The sequence below is a fragment of the Lissotriton vulgaris genome, chromosome 2_1, assembly GCF_964263255.1.
Source record: "Lissotriton vulgaris chromosome 2_1, aLisVul1.2, whole genome shotgun sequence".
NCBI classification, from domain to species: Eukaryota; Metazoa; Chordata; class Amphibia; order Caudata; family Salamandridae; genus Lissotriton; species Lissotriton vulgaris.
Window position 1 is genome coordinate 2,069,300,079 of NC_141687.1, and position 22,789 is coordinate 2,069,322,867.

Genomic DNA, 22,789 nt, shown 5'->3' on the forward strand with positions numbered 1-22,789 from the left:
TTCGGAACTGGACACTAAGCCCTGCCCTCCTCCACAAACTGACACGAAACTCCCTTTGGTTGAGAAAACTGCTTCAGAAACTTACAGACAAAAGTTACGATCTAGCAAGTCAGACAGTTTAATTGTTTAAGTCCTCCCCTAGGTGAATCGGTTAAATTAGTTTCTGACATGTATCCCCTAGATCGAGATAGAGAGAGAGATAGACACAGACAACATAAGAAAAAGGCGTATTGCAAATCACTTCGTAGTCGCTGTATAGTGACACTACTTGTTATGTTTTTCCTATGTTTGCTGGTTATCATTGCTGGTATTCTACTACATATATACTATCCTATATTCAAGCGTGCACAATCTACTTATAATGCTACTACTGAACATTCTTTTAGTGAATTACCGCCTCATGAATTATCATATAGACTTGCGCTGCGCAACAACACTTTCATTAGTATGTTACATCACTCCCATCAGACTACCAATGCTACTAATTGCTGGATATGTGGTCGACTCCCTCCTTACCAAGAAAACAAGGGTGTTTTGCCCCTTTTCCCGTACCCGTTCACACACAATGGCACATGTGGTGCATGGTTTAAAATGCTCAATTCCCTAGTTTCTACTGCTGCTATTTATGAAGGTAACTGGGTTTGGGGAAACCTGAACTTAGTCCTGCTTAAGGTATGCTACCCTGACAAGGAGGGACTCCCCGTTGACACTGGAACTGATCTAGAAAACGAAGTATATGGGTTAGGAAATTACACAGTCACTTTCATGATTTTATCTGTCGAATCTGAAGCTGCTCCTGTTCTACCTGCTATGGCAGTATTGCCTGTTACTGGTGAACTATGTGTTCGCAAGAATGGTTCTGTACACGTAGGTCATAGTAAATGTACCACTGTAGTCGAATTTACTGATCATGGTAGATCCACGTTTAGGGCTATACGTCATTCCTATTTTGTTTGTGGTCATACTGCATATGTCCGTTTACCTTTAGACTGGGATGGCACCTGTTATATCGCATTCCTTCTGCCACCTGTTTTCCTGGCCCCTTCCGACTATCATAGAAATACCAATTTGGTAAAACATAGATACAAAAGAGATCTCCCGCTTGTCGATTATACTGAGACTACATGGGAACAATATACAGATTTCAATAAAGGTTTCTTCCCCTACCTAGGTACTGTTTCAAATAGTAAACTAATCCGTAGATTAACCAGAACCCTCGAAGCAGTGGTACTTGAGACCACTTCAGCTCTAGGTAACTTAACGGAGGAGCAGTCCGCCATGCGGGTTGTTGTTCTTCAAAATCGCCTTGTTATTGACGTCATCTTGGCAGATAGGGGTGGAGCTTGTAAGGTCATCGGGTCAAGCTGCTGTATTTTCATCCCTAATAACGCGCCAACCGTGTACAAAGCTATTACACGTCTCCATAAGATTGCAAGTTTAATTCATCAGACTCCAGGCACCTGGACTTGGTCCGGTTGGTTCTGGACAACGTTGTCAGCCTGGGGGTGGAAGATCCTATCCCTCCTAGGTATTGGTTTTCTTGTAGTATTCAGTTGTTGCCTGTGTATCCAATGCGGACCGGCAATTTGCGGCCTGTGTGCCACTTCATGTGTTCCACGTTCAAGTTCCCATTCAAAGCGCGTAAAGAAAGAAGAGCAAATGATGTTAAGTGAACAAGTCGATCAATTAATGAGAATCGATGTATCATGAAGGGTCCGTGGGGAACAAGGAGGGAATGAGGAAATATAATTTTTGATCGAGTAGTGTTCCCCAGCGAGTACCCCACCGTCTCCATGTACTAGCTTGCAGTGCATGTTATTTCCCTCCTGTGCCAGCTACGAAGACGCAAATATATTTGCGTCCATCTCTAACTTGTCCTCTTTCAGATCCGCCATGAACGGATTGAACATTCAGTTTCTATATATGCTGTGCCACCGTCTTTTTGTGGTACACTTTACACGTTTTTCAGCTCTGGCGAAGTAGGCCCAGATTATGCCATTGAGCTTTTTCTTCGAGTTCTCTCCTGCTTTCTGACTCCGAGGGCCTCAGCCCAGGCTACCTCTGTACCAGTGGCCCCCACCTTACTCCTTGCGCGGCTCCGGCGCATAGCCTAACCTCTGCCTGCCAAGACCGTATTCAACCTTCGAATTATCTGCTCCACTCCTCGAAAACACATTCCTGTCTCGTAGCTCAAGTAAACATCCTCCCAGCTGCAGGAGCAGAGGGCCCGGCTCTTCTGTCTCCGTGCAAGTAATTCATAGACTCCGTTGCCATGGTAGGCCCATGCCCCCTCACCCTGCATGCCAACACGTAGACGCATACATGCAGACAGTATAGAGTAGTCTCCGCCCGAGAGACCTTTTCCCTTCCAGATATTACTGTTCCTTAAACATACGATACCAGATACGATTTGGGATTAGGTTGATCTGACATCCCAGACTTATGTCTACACTTATGTCTACACTTGTAGTACTAAATGTCAAGTCCTTTCACCCTCTGGTTATACGTCAGACCCACGTCAGGCTGCTGCGCGCGCATCTCTGCCATATATTTATGCTGACATTGCAAGATTCTCTTATGTATCCACCCATTTTGTGACCTCATGATTAATGACGTATCTAGTGTACGCCTTCATGCACGCCCATTATACCGCCTTTTTAATGACGTTTCCATGTTTTATCTCTTCTTTTCCAGCTGTTACGCCTACTATATGCTCATACATTGTAATGCATTGACTATATATATGTACTTCTGTAAACAATATGTTGTCTGTCTGCCCCTTCCTGAACCTGTGTGGTGATGGAATGGTTATGCCACCTTGGCTCGAGCCAATAACCCAATTCCTTTTACAGGAATAAAACCCTTTTGAGTTAACCTCAATATCCCGGATTTTGCCTCTTATTTTTCTGAGTTATTCTTATTGATTATTGATAGCAAATTAAGTATAGGTAATCGAATGGAAGGGAAGGAGGTGTTGGTCAGGGGCGGCCGCGACTCTCAAGGGCAGGGTCTTGCAAAAGAAGGTTTATGACTTGCCTACGTGAGGAGAAGGGAGGGGTAGCCAGGGTAGACACAAGGACAGAGTCGCACAGAGAGCGAGAGAGATCTTATGACCCGTACATGAGAGAGCGGGGGCAGTCAGGTGCAGCTGGGGGAGGGCTATGCCTGTTAAGGCGAAGGATGCCTCTTCAAGACGGAATGGGGGGGTTTGCGTGGGTCGAGCAAAAAGGGGGCTGCCTTTCAGGGCTGGGTCGTGTACACGCAGAAGGGGAGCCGGTGATTCTAATCTTAGGCGGGCAAAAAGGGCCAGGGTGCCTAAAATGGCTGTCATGTATACATGGGTACAGGCCTTTGCTGGCAGTAGGATGTAGTTAAATGCTTTACGGTATTCAGGGTACGCGCAGGGAGAGGAGTGGGAAAAGGGAAATGAACGTTGCTTATGTACATCAATATTTCTATTTTTTCTACACTACCAAACTGGGTCGTGACCGAACTGATCAGGTGTCGTACCTTTCCGAGATAGCGTTAGAATACTTAGAGAGATTCATGCAAGACCTTTTAGCAGAGCCCATCATGGCAGATAGTATAGTTGAAGCCATCTGGCCTGGATGGGTTTACAGGCGAATTTTACAGAGCCTACAAAGACCTCCTGATACCCAGACTATTGGAAGTCTATGCTGAAGCTCTAGAGAAACAGCTGCTCCCTCCTACCCTCTGAGAAGCAGTCATCATCCTGCTTCCTAAACCGGGCAAGGACCCCTTACTGTGTGGCTCGTATCGGCCCCTATCGCTGCTAAACTTAGACTACAAAATCCTCGCTAAGGCATTGGCATGCCGCCTCTCACTGCTTATGGAGTCTATAATATCCCCTGCTCAATCAGGTTTTGTCCCGCACCGGTCCACTGCCTTCAACCTCCGCACCCTCTTTAACACTTTGCACAGAATAAACCCAGAGGTTCCCGCAGCAGCAATCCTGCTAGACACCGAAAAGGCCTTTGACTTCCTGGAATGGCTCTTTTTTCTTTCCATAATGCAGCTCATGGGGATGCCACAAGGATTCATTGCCACCACAGCACTGTTATACACACAACCTACGGCTAGACTCCGGCTTAACGGTACTCTATCAGCTCCCTTTCCCTTTTCGCGCGGCACGAGGCAAGGATGTCCGCTTCCCCTTTATTATTTTTTTTAGTGATGGACCCATTGATTAGGCACTTTCAGGACAAACACCTACACAGAGGTTTACAATTCAACCCAGGCCCGCTACTGGTTTCCTTATATGCAGACGACACAATCCTATATGTCTGAAACCACCACAACAACCTGGACCCACTTCTCAGAGAGATCCTCCGTTTTGGCACCTTCTCTGGTCTGGGGATAAACTGACGTAAATCGGTTATCTTCGCCCTCACGACTGTAACGGCCCGTTGGGTTCCGGATTTCCATTGGACTGGTGCACTGATTCAGTAAAATACCTGGGGATACACATGCATCTCGATACACACCAGATCCTACGACGTAGCTACGGAGTGGCGATCTCCAAACTGGAGACACAAATAGACACCTGGCTCAAACTCCCACTCTCCATGGCGGGCGAGTAGCCCTTGTAAAAATTATTGTACTCCAGAAGTTTTTATATTTATTTTACAAAATACAAATCCCACTCATAAACAAATTCTTCAGCACTCTGCGGTCACACTTAATCAGGCTAGTATGGGGCAACAAGACACCTAGGGTGAGATGGCAGGTAATGACTCTCCCCTGTGATCGAGGAGGATATGGGGTCCCTGATTTGCAATCCGGCTAACAATTGTACTCTCTGGCAGCACAATGTAGTTTTGCACAGACATGGTACCCCCCGGATGCCAGGATTACATACCTGTGCCCGGAGTCTGACTTTGTTTTGCCTAACCCCCTGGCCACCGTTCTGCCAACAGGTATCCCTAAGGAGACCAAAGATATACAACCAGTCTCCACTACCAGTTGGGCATGGGGAGGACATGCACTAAATTTAACATTAACACGATGGGGGATCTATTTCCTGCTGGACACATTTTTGACCCAGATGATGTATCCACATTCTCTGATGCCACACTTATGGACAGATTTGTGTTGGCTAGATTGCACTCCGCTCTGCGGGCACAGATCCCAGACTACCCACTAGTTTCCCCCCTTACAATGGTGATTGGTAGCAGCAACAGGATCCACCTTATATCCCACTTGTATAAGGCATGTGCCGACATGGTGCCAATAGAAGACGAAAGAATATGTAACGCATGGTAATAAGTCTTAGGCAACCCAATCATGGATCTCTCAATAGCAGACATAAATTGATCCACTTTAAGTTCTTACGTAGAATTTGTGTTACACCAGCCCGAGCGCAGAAGATGGATCCCACCAGACCGCATTGCTGCCAGCGGTGCAAAGCCTCTCAAGCTGACTTCGCACACCTTGCCTGGACGTGCCCACGCATCCACACTTTTTGGGTTGAGGTTCACAAAGTTTTAAGCAAAGTGATACAGGTTCCGATGGAGCCCTTGTCCGACATCGCCCTCTTGGGATATGTAGTCCAGCTCCCCACTAACACTTGCAGATTTGTTGCCATCTCACTACTACTGGCTAAAAGAGAAGTCGCAATCCACTGGGGCGGAAAGAGGGCCCCGATGACGCATAGTTGGATCCAAAGCTTAGCAACCTGCTCTATTAGGAGCGATCTATATGCTAGTACCATCCCGCCTTCCTCCAGGCCTAAAGACATTTGGGGTCCCTTCCGACCTTTCCTTACACTACAGCAGCAAGACCTCCCCACCCCCACACACACACAACGGGAACAGGGTATAGTGCCGGCTGGGGTGGGCTAAAGGGATTCAATATACAGGTCAATGGTCCTTGACATATTCTACCCACCTGCAGTGAGTGGGCCCACTGTTCTTCTTGTATATAAGTCTTGGAGGGAGTACAGGGAGGGTATCAATGGACCGGTACATTGGAGTGGCACTTGATAGGGTTCTGGTATGTATTAGATACATTACTGCAAGCAACTGTTTGACCTACTGTGCTTTAAGGAAAATGTCATAACTACTATGTTGAGATTGTACCCTATGTATCACATAATTGGACTCTGTGCTCTGCTTTATCTTTCACAAAATGCTAAATAAAGTTTAAAAAAAAGAAAAATCAGCCAGCACTGTTGGTCTTCTGTCAGCCCCAAAACTGTCACATTAAACCTTTAATGAAAAGGCTTCATTGGCTTCTAGTAGCTCAGAGAACCGTTTTTAAAGCCTTTAATGAAAAAGATTCATTGGCTTCCAGTAGCTCAGAGAACCGTTTTTAAAACAGCCTGTACTGGTTTTGAGGCTCCCCCATGGCAAAAGCTCTGATTTTGTGTCCGCCAGAATCCAGCACTACATTCCAAAGCCCTGCTTAAGATTGGCTCACCACAACCTAATCATGGTGACAAGACTTAAGAAAAGACTCACAGGGGTCAGTTTCTTTTCTGGCTCCTCACACCTGGAATTCTCTCCCTCCCGAAATCAGATCATCTTTTAACTATGCAAGCTTTTGGAAACTTCTAAAAACCTTGCTATTCCAACATGCTTATGTTTTACCTGGATTTCAGTTGCTGCCTCTGGTTACCTTAGCACAAAGAGACTTTACGTGCACCTTACAAGTCGCCTATAATATACATATATGACATACATATAAGACGTAAAAACATATTCATACACTATGGTCGCTTCAGCTGGTAAAACGTTACAATTGATATCCTGGAATATGAGGGGGCTAAATAATCCTCAACAAATCAGGGAAGGTAATGTCCTATCTGGATAGACATGGAGTCAACGTGCCACTATTGTAGGTGTCGCGTGTGTCCCTGTTACGCACAAATCATTCGGTAAGAAAATGGGGACACATTGACACTTTGGCTGATATAGTTAGTTTCCAGAGGGGTGTGTTTTCTTAATCTTAGCCATTTGGATTTTAGGTTGTCTCACAATACTTGAATCGTGAGGGTAGTTACTTGGTACTAGTGGGGACACTCCACATTAGGAAACAAGCCAAGGTGAATATAAATGTGTCTGTTGTGGACACCCTAGAGCTCTTTCGGGAACTATATAGCCCCCTTGGGAATATAGGGGTTGACCCCTTAATGTAGGGTGGGGATTTCAATCTAATCCTGAACCCATTCCTTTATCTCTCAGGTGATGCAAAATCCCAAAGATCGCCATCTGTTGGAGTGCTTGAGGAAATGTTTAAACTTTGTGATATTTGGAGAACGTGCAATCCTACACAACTAAATTTGTTTTTTATTCACACCCTCACAATTCCATGTCTTGGATAGACACCTGGCTCATTTCAAGTGAGGTGAGCTCCCAGGTGAATGCTGTAGTGTATTAACCTCACACTCTCTCTGGCATCTCCCCAGTGCTGATGACTCCTGTCATTTCACATTCAAGACTCAGCATCTTTACATAGCAGAGTCCCACAGAAGTGCTTATAGATCTGATCTTCAGAGACTAATACGAGGGGTGATAGGTGAATATTTTTAGATGCATGAGTGCTTGGAGGGGGTGATGTTGCAATACAACGAGAGGCTTTTAAGGTCTACATTAGAGGGGTCATTATCTCTAATCATTGCTGGAATACTTACAAACATGTGTACTATCCTGGGGCAATTTGAAGATGAATTTAAAGAGTTAAGAGAGCAATTCTACGAAATGGGCAAAGCATGCTATTTCAAAGTAAGCCACACACTAGATTTCAGCGGCTCTGGGATTGTATGGACAGAGAGGTGACAATATGGGCAGGTATGCTTGAGCACAAAGATAAAGTGAGGGTGAGAGGCCGGGCAGGATGCATGCGTGGCTGTTGTGGAGAGGTCAGCATCTGAAGTATATACAACTGCTCATTGAAGATGGTAAACTAGCAATGGCTTACTATGAACGGCTCTATACTTTGAGGTTAACAGAACAATCCGACCCCATAGAAATATAGTTGGATAAAACTACTTTGTCTGGTTAGAAAACAGTGATAAATCTTCATACTTTTTCTATATGCTCCATCAAATTAATCCGGAGATGACAGGCCTCGTTAGCATTTCTGAGGGTCAAGCTTAGAAGAATGGGCATTGCTGGGTACTTTCCTAAACAAGTATTGCTGCTCTACTCCAGCCCAATAGCTAGGATCGGGGCTAATGGTCTTACCTCACATTCCCTTCTCACTGCTAGCAGCATATGATAAGGGTGTCCGCTGTCTCCATTGCTCTTTGTATTGCCAATGGACCCCTTTGCTAGACAACAACAGTAACATGACATGCACATGGGCCTAAGCTTCCAGGTCGAATTCAGCTGTGTATGTATGTGTATGACATCCTTTTAGAACAACTCCAATAATTATATCAGATCACAGATTAGAGAAATAATTCAATTTTTGAGTTACTCTCGAAGCAATATCAAATGGGATTAAACTGAAATGTTCCGGTCTGAAGAAACTAAGAAACCTGAGATAGAATATCTGATCAAATGGGTTGTTGATTCAGAAAAGTATCTAGAGGTTGTTCTACACAGGGACACAGCAGATCTACTTAGGCAATGGATCGGCGATTGAACGCTTAGCACATCATGTAGATTCGAGGACTGCGATTCGACCCTCTTTGGCCGGTAGGTTAGAGCTTATTAAGATGATTGTGATCTCCATACTCCTCCATTTTTTTTTCGGTCGGGCCTAGACAGTGCTTGCGCTGTCCGGAAGATCTGTTGTATGTACTTTGTGGGCTCTGTAGATTATCCCCAGGACTTGTCTGCTTCCAATTTTGCTTAGGGAGTATTTTACTGTTCAACTGCCTCTATTTAACTGTCTTGATAGAAAACGACCAGCAGAGGTCCGTAATATACAAGAATTGCTTTTTGCTTAGGAACTTTCATTTTTAATTTTTTTTCTGGCAACTGCCTCTAGCCAACTTTCGTGATAGAAAATGACCAGTAGGGGTCAGTAAAATACCAGAATCACTTTAGCATTCTCTAGATTCGAGGCCACAGAAACTTGTTTTCCATGAGCACTCGTAGACAATAATATTTTTTCAAATTTTGTATTTTTAGTGATATGACCACTGAAGGCCCCAATTTTAAATTAAAAGCAGAGCTTTGGACTATACCATTACCCACTGATAGTCAATATTTCTCCCCATGTGTACCCATACCCGGTGCGTTCCGCAGTTTGGTGCTTACTTTCCCTCCATGTTAAAGAACAGCAGATGTTTCAGCACCCAGGCTAATGTGCTGCATAGCTGAATACATATAAGGTCTCAATGGTAAGATTGATTGCATTGCAAATGCTTGTTAAACATTCCTATCCTTGTAAATAAGGCCTTTCTTCCCATAACTTGCAGACACAACTGATCAGACTGACTAAAGCGGGTAAGTAGCAGTGAATCTTCTGGGACACCATGGTTCTGTTGTGAAGATCCTAAAGCCAGATTCCATTTTGAGCATCTTAAGTTAGCATGTCTGCCTTTGGCTGCAAGTCATTATCCTTAGCAGAACTCGTGAAATCGGCAGTTCATCTAAACAATGACTTTGCCCTTTGCTAACACCCAATGCAACACAAGTTTGGTTCAAGTTTCCCGATATCTACGTTTCTGGCAGTCTGATAGTGAATGAGCAAAATAAAGTTGTGGTCCAAACTGATATACTTTCATCATTCTGGTTCATACCAGTTATGTCTTTGAGCAAGTGGAAAGTGCCCCATTGTAGGGTAAAAGTCAGTGGTCATCGCTGAATGTAACTTATGAATTGACCACTGAATTAGATAGGTCTTTGCCCCAGATTTTCGCACGAGACAATTTAGCTACTCCATGCTCTCATAGTGTAGTGCATAGAAGTCATTTTTAGGGTGTTAGGCAGCTCGGAATACTCCACTCATGTTAAAAATGTTCATATTATTCTTAATGTTACTAACATGGATTAGTACTGTTCTAATTCTATTCTGGGTGGTTTTACTCATGTGCTAAGTAACAGGACTTACTTGTGTGTGCTATTCTAAAGCACAAAATTGGGTTTGAATTATGTTGCATCCTAGAGCCCTCTATGGGGCTGCTAGTAACCCAGAAAGCACAGACATCACACCGACAAGTATGTCAAGTGGCGTTCTGTGGGGCTACAATAACCTGGACATTCACTATCAAGCATTGGTACACTAAACTAACTTCAGCAGTCCGTGAGCGGGAAACCCAGACTTTAGAGAACTAGGCTAGAGACATAGTTTATGCAACATGGCACCCAATGTGATCACAGATTCTTTAGACCTTTGAGTAGTCTTTGAATATGCGCCCTCAAGAAAACCATCATTACAAATACACAGATTCATCTGTCGCAATCATGGTTACCTCCTACAGGAAATAGGGAAGCACTTATTACTGTATGTCTGTCAAGTGTGATTCTTAAAAAAATATCCCCCATCTGTGGTTTTCTATGTTTTTGAATCCCATGTTTTAACAATCTGTTAAATTAAAATGGTGGATCCTCCAAACTGCAATGGGAGTACATTGCAGAGAGGTAGTTACACAACATCTCGAGAATAGAGGTGTCTGAAATGCGGGGGAATGGAGCAGTTACATTTCTAGCAGCTGCACATGCAGCATATGCCTTTTAAACATTTTACTCAAAGGTGGGGTTTGAGGCTATTAACGCTGCCTCAGGACAGTTTCAGGCTTGTAAACCAACAGCACCACCTGCACACTATTGGGCATACCATTATCTAAAAATCCCTTAACCTTATCAAGAACACCAAACTTGGTTTCCTGGTGAACACACACACACATTTGGGTCCGGGAGCACTGAAGGGAACACATGGTCAGTACGTGCAGTATATACACTATTTCTACATCCTGAGACCCTACCACTCGCTGAGGTTGTAGGAATCTTAAATTACACAGTTTCCTTATTCAGGAAACTCATACAATAGATGCTACAAACCATTAATACCAGAGCAGTTCTAGAAGGATCAGTAGTGCCAGCCGGTTGCCGTACAAGCAATCACTCCACAGACAATAAACACTATCATGAGTGAGATGCCCACAAAGCATGATGAATTCGCCCTCTGGATTGCTTCCAATACCACCCAGTTGGAGGCAGATCACTCTCACACGACACCCCAAGACAAGCATAGAAAACTGACTATGTGTCTTGGAATGTTGCCACCTGAAGAGGAGTGCAACACCTGGGGAAGTATAGTGTCATGCGATTACACTAACATGCATGGCACACCCTCTATAGCAGTTCTCTCGGAGGTAGTAAACCAAGTACAAAGTGAGTATGGGGTTGCACTGGCTCTGGAATTAAGTATGACGTTATTGGGAAATATCTCTGCAGTTTAATCCTTTATCCTAAGTAACATTAAGGGAGAAGCATCAGCTCCATGCACCAATTCAAGTTCAAGATCAAAAACAGGAGCCACTGTGAGCCTTGATAACTTTGGTACATAAAGTAGCAATCTCCCGGTGGGAGTTGTCCCCCAGTGCACCGGGTTATGTGATACCCCATAGGTATGATAAAGTTCAAACAGACACCAAGTTCATTGTAGTATTCATTTTTTCATTGCAAATTTGCAATGAAAAAATGAATACTACAATTACAAATTAATTTGGAATGAACTTGGTGTCTGTTTGAACTTTATCATACCTACGGGTATCACATAAGGCGGTGCACTGGGGGACAACTCCCACCGGGAGATCGCTACTTCGTGTTTATCTCAACGCTGATTTGTCCAGACAGCGAAGCCCTGGTTTGCACGCAACAATCCTTCATCTATCCAATTTCTGGTTTACTGAACGGTGCGTGTCTTATCCTACACTTAACTTTGATACATGAGCCATTAAACCGCACTTAAAACCTAAAAGACACATTAATGGTTCCAATAAGGTGAAACCGGTAATCGAAAGTAAAAAGAAACAGTGGGGGAGAGGGAAAGGATGGACTGGATTTCCAGTGCCGTCGGAAGTTCAGGCGGGGTGGCTCTAATTTTAGAGACAGTGGTAAAATTAATAAGCCAGAACATCATCACTATTCTGCCAATCCTCACCATCTATGCAGCGCTCGAACAGTAAACGAGCAGACAAAGTGATCGGCTTGTGAACCAAAGAAAAGAAGATTATAGCAAGCAGAAAGATGAAAAAAGACAAGAGACTAAGAGCAGTGCAAAGAGGGAAGATAAACGTTCAGACTAAAACTTAATTTAAAAAGAAAAAAGTGGTAGGACTTTCTAAGAACCATGCCATACCAGCTACGGACACTCCTGCGGAACGGAACTTGTTCAAGAGAGCTTCTAGGCAGCGCAGCAGAAGTAGCAATAGTGCCTCAGACATTCCAGAGATTTCTGGTGGCGAGTCCAACGGAGGATTTCTTACAGATTGAGTGTCTAGGTAAACGTGTAAATCCTCCCACTAAGGTTAACAATTTAGATATACTAATTGAGGGGAATATATATCACACAATTAAAGCAGTCTTCAGGCCGCATTTATCTGAGAATTATGACTTAATACTGTCAGAAGATGACTGGTCGTCAGTATTCATTAGGACAGTGCATTTAGACAGGAGATAGTACGAATAACCTTTTGCTCTACACTACCAGAGGATATCAGGAAATTTACACTAGAGAGTGGGCTATAAAAGCAAGCTTCAGCTTTATACAGAAACAAAGTAATTTGGGATAAACATTCTATTCCACATGCCATTCCCTTATGAAGTAAGCCCGAAGCACAGGCTCAATATTCCTTGAAGTCAGAAGCAAAGCTGACTATAAGGGCAATATTGATTCAACTACAATATCAGGACATTATAGTACCTGGTCTTTTACCAATGGACACTCCCCTTTTTCCAGTTTAGATTCCAAACTGATCCTATAGAATAGTTTTAGAATCCAGGAATCTAAAAACAAACATATGCAGAACAAAATGCACACAGCACTGGACAGTTCTAGTAGGTTCTTCAGTCAGAACATAGCGCCTGAAAGCAAGTATCTAACCGCCTTCAGCTTTGATGGAGTGCAGAACTCGTTCAAATGATTGCCTATGGGGTATAAGAGCAGTCTTGTCCTATTCTCACCACACATACTGCAGATCCTACAACCAGATCCTTAGATACTATCATATAATTGAAGACATCTATCTCAAAGATGATGGCTTGCATGCACTCCTAACTAGGGTGGACCAGACAGTGAAAATTCTAACATCACAAAGTTTAAAAATGAACTTTGAATAGTCAAACATTGCCTACTTAATGGTAACTTTTGTTGTATATAAAATATCCAACAAGAGCCTAGGTCTGGCACCTGTTTTCCTTCAGAAATGAATAACCTTGCAACCTCCCAATACACTGAAGACGTTATAATCCCTGTTGGGGTTTCTTAACTCTGGACAGGCTTACCTGCCACACTACACTGAGAGAGTGAAGCCCTTGCAGACTTATTTTTCCAACATTATCTGCAAGACAATAGACAAGCAACCACACTGATATCTTTTGTGTGCTGCAAGCAGACATACTAGAGACAACATATTTACAGACTACAGATAACACAACAAACCTAGTTTTAAGAATAATGCCAAGCTATTCAGGTTAGACAATGAGGGACAGACAATTCCAATAGCGAACACATCAGACTTGTCTTCTACAACGGAGCAGGTTTTGCTTCCACAGAGAAAATCATTGCAGTTGTGTACACAGCAATTTTGAAAGAGTGCCTGTTGGTGCAGGGAAAATTAATAATTTTGGTTTCTGTCTTTCCTGCACGAGAGGCAGTTACTAAGGCTAGCATTCCCAATGCTTGAGCTCTACACCAGCGATGGGTCCTGAGGGCCTCTCCCAAGAGTTCATTGGATGCAAGGTTTCAATATGATGTGACTTTTTGAACACAAGCTTTCCTCCAATATAAGCAGAATGTCGATCTGCCTCCAAAAGTCTTACCCATTGAGTCATATCAGTCTGTCTTTTATATGAACGGCTCTGCACAACATGCGGTTGGGATAAAACAGAAGTACTCCACAGTCTTGCAACAGTGCAGGGTGTAGTTAAAGAGGGTGAGTTTGCCCCACAGAACACATGCAATAGAATACTTGGTGTTGGCACCACACAATATGCAGAAATTCATAGCTTAGTACGTGTATTACAGAAAACTGACCCGTCAGTTCCCACACTAATAGTGTCAGATTCATCATTTTGTGTGCAGTGATGTAGATTGCAGAATGTAGACTTGAAACAACGGGTCCTTGAAGGATTCAAAAGGGAAACGGATTAAGAAAACCACAGCCCGGAGGATATGTAGCTATCTTACAAGAAAAACTTCTACTGGTCCATGTGACACACACCTTGGGTCCTCAGCGTAACACGATTCGGTTCAAAGGGATTTGTACAGCCAACTTAGCTGCAAAGGCTGCAATGCAGACTGTTAAATTAGTGGCATTAACCAGATCTCACATGAAGAGTGAAATAGATATATTAGCAGCGATACAAGCAACAGTTAAGAGTGAAACGCCTCTTGCAGTCTTTACTCCCAAATGCTACACCCTCAAGTCAGATAACACCCCTATGGATGCTATACCTGGAGTGGAAAATAAGATAATTTCCTATCAGCTGTCCAGATTTGACTTTATCGTAGCAGTCCATGAGTGGTTACTGTGTGCTCATGCTGGGATAAATGAAACTGTAGCAATGTAACAACAACACTACTGGTGGCCATGTTTATATACACAGGCAAGGGATTATGTTTGCCAATGTGATGTTTGTCAACAGATTAAAGCTTCCAGTGTTAGAAGACCTGAACAGACTACTCTCACAGTCTGCCTATGTCTGTTCCTGGCCTAGATAATCAAGGGAAGGTGGTGGAAGAAAACGAATATGAATTGGACCAACACTTAAATGTCTTACAGAATGTACTAGAGGTCAGAGACAAGTTATTTAATTTGAAGCAGTCTGAAGCCACCATCGCCGAAGAGAAGGTGCCAACAGCTGCTGATGGGTGGGTCACTCAAACAGGGGATCTTGTCCGAGAAAAGATCCAAGATAAGCAAGTTTTAAACAATCCTACAGACCACCCAATCCAATTCTTGGTGTAAAAAAGGCAAACTGTTAGAAATTTTGTTTCTGGTTGGCAGTGGTATGCACCATATCCCAGCAGGAACCACAATCCTAGTCAGGGTAAGTCACATACACTCACTAAATTAACCTATACTCACTCCCTGGTAGCTTGGCAAAGAGCAGTCAGGATTAACTTAAGAGCCAATGAGTAAAGTATTTGTGCAACAATTCAAACCGTAAAAACACCCCACAAAAGGATACCACACCTAGTTAGGAAAATAGATCTTAATGTATTGAACAAAAGCAGACCAAAACAACAGAAATCGAATAAGTAGTTATATACCTTAAAAGAATAAACTGAAATGTACTGCTTACAAGAGCCAACTGGGGCTATTTGGTCACACTAGACCGGGTCAAATCCAAATGTTCAGGCTGACTGCGATGGAGCATGGCTGGGATACAGGGACCAGCCTTGGCCCGCAAGGAAGTACCTTGGTTGCGTGGTTATCAAAGACAAGATGTGGGGTGCAGTGAAGTTGATGCGTTGTCATCGGTCCACACAGGTAGGTGAATGAGTCGGTTCTGAGCCATGCAACAGCGATAATGCGTCAAGAATGGAGTTGATGCATCGTGCAGTAGTCAATGCAACAGTGGCGATTATTTCCCAGTGGAGGGGAATGTGCCAGTTCCAAATCCTTGCATTGATGGCACTGCATGGATTCTACTCGAGCAGCACTTCAAACCCACTTCCAAGGGTCCCTGACCGGATTGGTACCACTTGGCAGGGCAGACTCCCAGATGGCAGAGTCCAGGTGTGTAGCAGGTGAGTTGGAAATCTTTTATCTCCCAGAGACTTCAATCAGGAGGCAAGCCAGCAAGCCCTTTGAGTCACCCTGGTTCTGTGTTCAAGTGATGTGGGTCCAGTCCTTCTCGCCCAGGCAAGGAGGGCAGCAGGTCAGCACAGCAAGAAAGCAGTTCTTCCAGAGCAGCAGTCCAGCACAGCAGTCCTTCCTGGCAGAGTATTTTTACAGGTCCAGGAGCGCACTGAAGTGATGGTGTCTGAGGTCCAGTTCCTATACCCAGTGGGGCCTTTGAAGCGTTTGAGACTTGAAAGAAAGGCTCTGAAGTGCACAGATGTCACACCTTCCTACCTTGGCTCCAGACTCACTACACGGGTGTTGAGCCTTTATGTGGGAACAAGACTTGACTATTCATCCTGCCCAGGATGGCCCACCAGGTCACAGATGGCCCATTAAGTCACACGTAAGTTCTCTTTGTCTGTGGCTGTCTAGAGCGAATACACAAAGCCCAGCTGTAACGCAACCTGGACATGAAATCATAGACAGGAAGCAGGCACCAAATGGCTAAAGTTAGAAAACGCCAACTTTCTAGTTGGGGAATTTTCAGAATTACAATTTAAAATACAATTTCACCATAAGTTGTGATTTTAAACTGTGATTCCAGAGACACCAGACTGCCTAATAGATGGTCTAAGCTACTCTGGCAGGCCTGGACTTCCAGTGCGAACTAAGGTTGGCAAATGGACACATTTCATCAGGGGAATGGCTTTCTGCTGAAAATTCAAGTACCTACAATTAACAAACTGGAAAGTAGCCACTTACCTCAAAAATAAATCTCTGGGGCAGTCCATTTGAGGAAAACTTAGATTCTTAAGCTCATAAAATGAAAGTGGAAAAATGGCTTACATTTCTCAGTAAGGCTGCAGAAGATAAGATGCCACTCGCCAACCAAGTATGGGCTCTATGCTTGCCAACACTGAAGTACCAAGTCAAATGTCAAACACCAATGAAAATGCTATACCCAATTTTAGGTCGCTGCACTAAGAAAGAATCATTTCTTCACATTCCATGGGACTTATTGGACATCTGAGAAGCTTTTTAAGATCTAACAAGGCACAGTAACAAAGTGAACTAAGTGCAAAAATCCAGGTTTCATAGATATACATATGTTTTAATGTGCCCAACGCTTGCAATATTCTGGCAAAATTTAAGTATTTATAAGACCAGGAAGGACTCAAGAAAGACTCAATAACCAGGAAAGACTCCAGAAGCAGAGGTAAGCAAAGAGTAGCAACTTCTTTTTACATGATCCTACTGGTCTGTCAAGATTTGCAAATGTATTATTGAATATCTGGAGTATCTAGCTATTTGTATCTTTTGAGGTCAATAAGTCGAACCAGGAAGATGCTAGCATTCAGTTCTACCTATAACGATTGGTTGATTGAACCTGGTCACTAATAGAAAGCTCGAGTTCCTGATACATGAAAAGATCATGCGCTAGCGTTTATTCGTTGATAACCAAACTCCATTTGGTTATCTGGCATTAGCGAGTTGCCGGCATTGAGAAAACACAGAATAAATGCTACCGTATGATCTTTTCGTGTATCAGGAACTCAAGCTTTCTATTAGTGACCAGTATCAAAATGTAGACACCGTCGCAACTTCGGAAAAAGTTTAACAGAAAGACGGTTGTCAAGTACGAAAAGTTATTTACATGAAATACAGTTTATATCAAGTTACTGCGGTTTTCTTTTCCACTGAGTTTTCGCTTCTTCGCCCTAAAGGTAACAGAGGTCCAGTAAGGTGTACTGTGCGATGTACTGTTGCACTACCTCACTTAGGACTCAACTTGGAGACCAAGTACAGGAGATTTATGATATGATATTGTTTTTATAAAGCACGACTTCCACGGAGCATCTTGGCGCTAGTCAAATGGGTCACGGAGGGATGAAAGCAGGTGGGCCATGGGAGGGTTCAGTAGGAAAGTGTCAGGTATACCTGAAAAATGGGCAGTTAAATTAACGCTAGACAGGAAGTGTCAGTGAGATTGAAAATCCAGGTTTTAAGAGCCTTTCGAAAGAGGTTCTCTGACGGGATCAGACGCAGCTGGAATGGGAGTTGATTCCAGGCTCTAGCTCCTAATACTCCGAGAGATTTTCCTCCTTTTGTAGCGAGTCTGAATTTAGGGGTCACAAGTAGGTTTAAGTTGGAGGATCTAAGTGAACGAGAAGGTGCGTATCTTCTGAACCTTTTGGATAGATAGGTAGGGCCCAACTGGTGGTAGGCCCTGAAAGTGATTAATAAGATTTTAAATAGCACCCTCTTGTGGATCGGCAACCAGTGCAAGATCTTAAGTGCTGCTGATGCAGACGACCTCCTCGGCCATCTCAGCACCAGACGGGCGGTGGCATCCTGAAGAAGGGAAAATACATTCCCGAAATGCATTGGGCTCCGGACTTCTTGAAATCTAAGTGACATGTGAATTTAACACTTTAGTTTTTGATATTTGTATTTGTGGATATTTGTATTGATGACAGAAAGGAACATTCTTATAGCAAGAAAGCAATACGAAGGAAAACTAATACATGTATGTGAATTGTAAAGTATCAATAGAAACAATGATACAATTGTTTTTCTCACAACTTTGATTGAATTTGTTTGTGAAAAAAGAAAGTTTTAGGAAGCAATAATCGAAGTCCATGAAATAAGTATTTGAGAAAGTTATTAACATTTGTGGAATATAGTTTTCCTAGGAACAGTGCACACTGCTTGCAGGCTGTAGTCTGCATCCTCACTCTGTAAATTTACTGTGTAGCCAACACAAGTATGTAGTGTAGCACCCTTTAGATTATTCGAGTTAATTATTTAGATTAAACTGGTCTAATAGCAGTCAATGAGTGCGCCTCATTTCCTCCTTTTTTCATGGTTACCCAAGTTTGCCACATATATGTAGGAACATGAGGATGAAATGGAAATAGAACACGATCCCTATCACAGGTTTTTTTTTTGTGCATCATCTCTGCAATTAGTTTTCAACACTTTTCTGGACTGAATTAATGGATTTACTGGCAGTTCTGACTCCGAGCACATTGGAACCAATTTCCAACCTGCAGCACGTAGGCTCTAACCCCTAAAACATGTTGTAAGTTTGGCACAATCCAATTGTCTTATTCAATCCTTTTGACCGCGCTGAAACTTGAAGTAAATGTACCAGATGTAAAAAAAAAAGTATGTGTCATGTTATCAGGTAACAAGGCTGAAGGTACTATTTACCGACTGAAACTTGGCGAGAGTGGGGATGACCCTGAGTATTTCTTGTGTAAGAAAAGGTTGACTGTCTCTGTAGAGCGCTGTCTGGGCTGAAGCTTCATGTGTGTGGGTGGAAAACACACTACGCAACAACTCCCCAACAAATAACCACAGTTGCAAACAAGCCATAAACCCTCATGTATTCTGCAGACACTGTTCATCAAGGATATCTGGGCATAACTTCCCTCATGGGCATGACATCTTTGCTAGGCAATTGTGATACAATGTTGCTGCACCAGGGCTTTGCTACGCAGATCTAGGATTTCATTTCGTTAACACCTCTCACTTTCTTACATTGCATTGAAGAACTCCCCGCAGACTCCTTGCTGCAGGGCGGAGGGAGTAGTTTCTCCAGACATCACAGAAAAAAGGTTTTGTTGAAGTGGGTCTTCATTTCAGCTCTCTGTTGCAGTAGTCATGTTAGGCGGCTGTGGGTCAGCACTCAGAGAAATACTGTTGCAGCCTCCAGGCTGAATCTTCTCACAGCAATGCCTTCAAAGCAGTAGCGCTATGCTACGGCTTAATGAAATTCTTTTGCTCTTCATTGTCGACAGCAGCACTCAATGATCACACCACATTTAACTGGCAGTTGATGCGCCTCAGGGACATCTTAATGCAGTTCGCTCAAAAACCTCTGTAGCAAGGTCAAAGGCTAGTTTCATGACATACGTCTCTCGTGGAGAACTCTGAGTAGTCAGCTAGTTCATAAGTTCCCCTTACTGGAAACACATGGGCCTATCCTCTTGGGACAGTCTCTTCTTTGGCAGTTTGACAAGGCCAGGCATGCTCTCTTCCTCTTTAAGCAGAGAGGCTACTAGGCACTTTAAAGAGACATTCAGCTCCTCTAGCAGAAAGTGCTCACTTCAGGTGATGTCCCTTCTACTATTGGAGACTGGCTGCCAGGCAGACAGCAGCCGTGGTCACACAGCAGCTCTTCTAACACTCCCTTCCATGGTCAAGAAGAACTTCAAAGTGGGGTGGTTTGGATCCCACCTTTATACACATTTTTCACACAGGAGACGTGGATCTACTCTCTCAAAATTCAGAACCAATTTGGGATGGTTCTCTAAGTCCTTTTCAGGCAATGATGCTATTCACTACAGGTAATATTGGGGCTGTCTCCAAGCAGAAGTATCCACCGCATGGGTACATTTAAGTGTTATGTTTGCACTTAGATGTTATCAGTCTTTCTCAAGCAGTTAACAGGGACAAAAGGGCAGACTTGGCCTACAAACTTCCTTGCCTTCAACAATAGAAATTGCAGTTCCACCCTTCACCCCTACCATCAACCAAACGCAGTGCTTAGGAAGAAATAATCAACAGCCCACTATTAAGAAAATATTCACGGAATTTGCAAGGGTATCACCATTCTCCATCAACCTCACTTTAGTGTTTGGTTCTCCCCTCTTGTGTCACAGGAATACCATTTTCCTGGCAGTGAACGGTATGCAAAAGGCTATACGTCTGCCCATCTAAATTAGCTGGGTATGCATATAGTAAAGTCTATGACGGCCCTTACTCCGACTGGCCGTAAGACAAGTTTGACCACGGCGGAGATGGAGTAGTCTCCACTGTCATCTAACAATTGTGCACCTGAACCAAAATTGGGCAGATTAACCATAAATGCTGGCGGGCAGGGAACTGGGCTCATTGGAATTATGAGTTTTGAATATTCACAGAGATATCTGCTCCTGAGAGCAGTTGAAATCTCTGTGCGAAACTCAAAGGGCAAAACAATTTTGGAGTCAGCACAGAAATCCTGATTCCCCAAAAACATGCAATCCCCCTTATTTTCCTGCCCCTGAAATTACCAGTATCTGGGTAACAGTAACTCCTGGTTGGGTAACTATGGGAATTATACATGTCTACTGGTAAAGGATGTTTAAGTCTTACAGTAACATTTTTGGCAGGGGCTATCTGTTAGGCCTACCTGACGTCTGATCCATCGCAGTAAGCCTGGAATCTGGAGGTACGTCCTAGGCAACCGCAATCATTGACTTGTAATGCTGCTTTTATCTCTTTGCATTTTTTGTTTAAAAAAAATATTTCCTCTTTCTCACTTTTGCTCCTCTTTGAATTGGTTTGATTATTTCACAGTGTTGTGTTTTTGACAATGTTAATTTTGGTACTGCTTTAGTACCTACAAGTACCCACAATGCATTTCTCTGGGGAAAAACTGCTGCTTTGTGTCACAGCTACCAGGAATTAGGCTGTGTTTTCTCAGTAGAACTGTGTTTTAACCTAGAAAAAACTGCATTATTAAGCTTGTTGCGGTCCCTACTCCTAAATTAATACCAGACTCTTACAATCTTGTCCAGCAAATCAACACATATATGCAAATGAAGGATTCCAATTACTTAATGCTTCTCATGTGGTTTCCGGTTGTGGCAACGCAAACCCATCCAGAGGAACACTGGTGCTCAAAGGCCTCAAATCACCTTGTTACTGATGCAGTTACTAAATGGCCTTTGCTTTGCAGCAGGATTTTGGCCTGTATATCTGTCTTGGTGTCTTAAAATCATAATGGAATCTACACAGGCAAGAAGTTGTACACCTCAGGCAGGCCTTAAAGATCATACGGTTGTGAAACCAAAACGTTGGTTCCAGTCTCCTGCTGTTGTTGCAAACTTCTATTTGGATGGAAGTGTCTGAATAGTAGGTACAACAATCAGTCAGTAGATAAAATCAATAAGCCAGCTAATCACTATAGAGCCAGATGCTGCTTAAGACCGACCAGCGCTCAACCATAACCGACATTAATTGCAATACGTATAGGCAGCATAACATACAGATTAAAAAAGAGGACAAATAGATCCGAAAATCAAATTAATGGCTTATGCACGTGGCCTGATACAATAATGTCTAGACTGTGTGTGAAATAGTTTTGGCAGGACGAAATGACCATTACGTTTCTCACTCTATCCTGGTCTTCCTCCACAAATTTTCTTCTCCACCCACTTCCCTCATCATGTCTCAAGATTCCATTCCTTCCTCAACAAGTGTCCCATTTCCACTCCACCACATTGTATGCCTTCTTTCACGAGTTTCCTATTTAAAGTCTTGCAAATGTTGTGGGAGAAAGAAAGGCATTTTAAGTGTGATGCCATGTTTTCTCTTGGCTTTTTCGCAGCAAATAAGGCAACTGTGCTACACTTTAGGCAAGGTGTGGTGTTTTGGCACCATTACTATTTGATTTCATGGGCAATATCTCTACTGCGCATAAGTAGGAAAGACCGTGAATGAGTATACCTTATAAAAACACACCTGAAACCCTAGAAAGAAACAGAAATGTATTCTTGAGATCCATAATACATGACAACTTAAACAGGTTTTGTGCGCGTTTGAGCAGAGATTTTAAGTTAGGCAAATTGTTTGGCTTCTGGTCTCTTGGAAATATTTCATTTTTTTCTATTTCTACGATTGACTCAGTTGAATGATCTGGTTTACAAATGGGCTGAATGAATTCTTCTAATGAAGACCATTTAAAATATGTTGAAGAATTCTCATATTTCAAACTTAATCTACACAGCTTTAATTCTACTCTTCATTGAAATAGCTGACACAATATTTTTGAAACGTCACAAATAAAGATGGAGGGTTTAGAGATAGTAT

At 43.1% G+C, this 22,789-nt stretch overlaps 1 protein-coding gene across 1 annotated transcript in view; it reads right to left on the bottom strand.

The window, feature by feature from the left end:
• LYSMD2 (LysM domain containing 2) overlaps positions 1-22,789 on the bottom strand; it is a 238,433-nt gene that overhangs the window by 102,395 nt on the left and 113,249 nt on the right. The window lies entirely within an intron of this gene.